At 47.0% G+C, this 3,285-nt stretch overlaps 1 long non-coding RNA gene across 1 annotated transcript in view; it reads left to right on the forward strand.

The window, feature by feature from the left end:
- The first annotated feature begins 270 nt into the window (after positions 1–270).
- The window catches only part of LOC102377592, a 64,528-nt gene continuing 61,513 nt past the window's right edge, over positions 271–3,285 (forward strand). Inside the window, exon 1 of the long non-coding RNA XR_324655.3 lies at positions 271–341. This is a non-coding gene — a long non-coding RNA (uncharacterized LOC102377592). The remainder of the gene's footprint in view (positions 342–3,285) is intronic.

Consider the following 3,285-nt stretch of genomic DNA (forward strand, 5'->3'; position numbering starts at 1 on the left):
CTGTGTCCCAGAGGCTCCTGAGCTTGCAGAGAAGGGAGAGTGACTGTAAAGTCCATTCCCACTTGAAACGAAGCTCCATCTCACAAAAATAGCCCTACGGGACAGCAGGGCTCTTCGTCCAACCCACCATGTTGGTAGGTGTTGGACCCCTGCTGAAAGATGCTAATTGGTTTCCACTGTCTTACTGTGGCAGGTGTAGTTCGTTAACTCCATGCTGCAGGAAAGCACTTAATGATTAGATGGAAGATAAGGTGCACCAGGAAACTAGGGCATGAGGCTGAGAATTGTTGAGGGAGAAGACCCTGGGATCACCTACTTCTTGGGAGAAGGCTCAACCTGAAGTACGTGGTAACTTAAGACCTTTATATCCCAGGAAGGGGCTGGTTTGGGCCTTCAGTGGATTCTGTTGTCTAAGGATGGAGGTGGCTTCACTGAACTTTCTTAGATCTTGGCCCTTGTCCTGTCCCTCAGATTTTGGAGAGAGTTTGCTGGTCTGGCAGTGCAAGAAACACCCCTTTACCTTAGAGACTGGTCACGTTTGCTGTGCAGCCCCTGAGTGACTGTCTATAACCGACTGAGCCCTAATCTTCTAGAGCCATGTTACAGTCCCAGAAGTCTGGCCCAGTGCTGCTTGGCACAAACGTGTTACAAGGTAGAAGCATAATCTTAAGGTTACAGCATTACATGGGGGCTTTGGAGATGCACATTCAGTCTGTCCCCGTGCTGTAGTCTACCTGTGTGGGCAAATCATGTAATCTCTGCACCTGAGCTCCCACTTGTAAAATGAAGATGAAAACCCTTCCCTTCTCCCACTCTCTTCCTGTCCTGTCTTCTTTGGTTTTCCGTGCATGAGGGTTCTCTCTCGATGTGTTTGCATAGTACCTACAACCCCAGAGACTCCCACAATTCAAATATTCAGTAAAAAAAGGGTATTGAAACAGAGCGTGGGACTGCAAGCAGGGATGCCTTTAATTTATTCTTTGTACTGCGGATGACTTGCTGTGGGACTTTAGGGAAAATCTCTGTGCCTCAGTTTACAAATCTGTAAAATGGAGATCATGCTGTTTAGCCTCATTGGGGTTATTCTCATAGGCCTTTTTGCTAGACAGTATCATAAACTGTGGGTGTGTCTGCACATACATTTATGCTGGCTTAAATTTACTGCGTAGTAAGTGGGAATAGGTTGGTATCTACACGTGCAGGCGTTAAAGCGCATTAATGCCATGTGCAGACTGACTTGGGACTAAGTTAGTCCCAAGTCAGTCCACACATGCAGTGTTACTGCAGTGCACAGTAAGGTGTCTACATGTGCACTACTGTGCAGTAACTAACTGGGTGTAAATTTGATATCTTCATGATGCAGGTATCAAATTTACGCTCAAGCTAGCGTAAGTTGCCATATTTACTGCACAGTATGGGTGTGCATATGTAGACGTGTGCCCATACTGCGCAGTAATTTCAGTTACTGTGCAGTAAATGCTCACATGTAGACATGCCCTGGAAGTGGGGGGAAGGGAGTACGTGAGCCCAGCCTTAAAATATCCTGTGGCTTAAAATTCATAAACCTTTAAAAATAATACTTTTGGGGTTCTTTTTTATTTTTAATTGGTTTCTGAGCCTCTAAGCTTCCTTCTTCCCTGAAATGAGAAAGATTACATATAATCCCATGACTCCAAGAGCTGGGGTGTAAAAACCCATCAAATAGCCAGTGACTCGAGAAAATTCTGAATGTTGGCCACAGTAGATGTAGGGTACTCAGCTGCTATGGGGACAGACACCTCCCAGGGGAGGTGCAAGGTCTTATGCTCATGCTTGTTTACAAGGTGGGACCAGTTTCTGTGCAAGATGAAGTATGTGTAGGCATTTTTGCAGAATTGGGGTCAACATCTGTAGAGTATTTGGGATGCTTGGATGATGGAAGTGCAAAGAAGTATTTTATGGTGATTGCTCTCATGATTAGCGTTAGGGCTGTTCTGTTGCTTTTGTTCACATGAAAGTATAAACCCACTTTTTCATGTTGGTTTTAGTCACAATAAATAGAAATGCAGGAGTTGGAGAAAAAAAAAAGAAAAAGCTAATGAAGGAAAGCAGTCCCAATGCAATTTGTTACATGTCGAGTATGCCTCTGACTGCTGGCTTTCAAGGTATTTATAAAGAGTATTTAGCCTACCCAGTGCACAGCCTCTGGAGTACAGACTTCTGCTTTGGTCCATGCTTGGTTGAGCCTTTATAGCAGCTTCGTGGTTTTTCGACATAGAGTTGCATCAGAAGCTTTGATTTTTGTAGGCTGCCAACTGCACCGAGTGGGGATGAGACGATTAATCAAATTATTTGAATGGAATTCAACAGAATTGGGAAGTGACCAGTCTTCCTCCTAATCTTCCAATTGAGATGTCAAGGAGGGCTCCAGCACTGAGCGCAGAGCGGAGGCAGAACGTGTAACTAAATCTCAGGCAGTTGCAATGTGGCTGGGCAATGAGCAGCTGGACAGACTGCTAGAGGTCGGGGATTCTGATCAGGAACAGTAACCCTCTGGGGCCAGATGTGACGGTGCTGTCCTGGTCCCTTTGCACTGCTCAGGGTTTTCCCAGCGTGGGGGAATCCCGAGCTGGCACAGCTGGCAGCATGCTGCTGCCAACAGTTGAGGGAGGAGTGTGAGTGCTTGGATAGTTCCCCAAGAGCAGTCATGATACGGGGGAAGCACAATGGTGGTGCAGAGCTCCTCTGCATCCCGGCTCTGTGTGGGAAGAGCTCAGCCCAGCCTGAGGATCAGGACTGCACCCTCTGGTTTGTGGCGTTGCTTGAAGTGAGGCTGTTCACAAGCACCAACCTTGTGAATGTCCCTATTGTTTTATCCTCATTATTAACAAAGCCCAGGAGGAAGGCACTGGACAAGTCTGAAGGTCAAAAGCCTGATTCTGAACTCTTTTCCACAAGGCTTTGGAGGTGTCCTTCCTGTGTAGGATGAGAACTGAGCCCACACACCTTGCCTCAGATACAGTATGCTGATTTATAAGGCGGGTGGAAAGCCAGTGACTGGGCAGAGGCATTTAGACAGCCATGGGTGGGGCCCTACACTCTACTTTGGAGGGCATAGGAAGGCAAGCATCTGTTGGCCAGTTTGGGGGTGCCAATAGCAGAACTCTTTGAGAATGGCTGCTGGGAGCCCATTTTTTCCCTTTCCCTGCCTAGGGCGATGCCATTTAGATGCTGCCTGGACTGGCCAAAGAGATCCTTGGAGAAGCTGCTTTTGCCCTGCCTCCATGTCTGGAACAAAGGTCTTTA

Source organism: Alligator sinensis, unplaced genomic scaffold (assembly GCF_000455745.1).
Source record: "Alligator sinensis unplaced genomic scaffold, ASM45574v1 scaffold1517_1, whole genome shotgun sequence".
In the NCBI taxonomy this organism is placed as follows: Eukaryota; Metazoa; Chordata; order Crocodylia; family Alligatoridae; genus Alligator; species Alligator sinensis.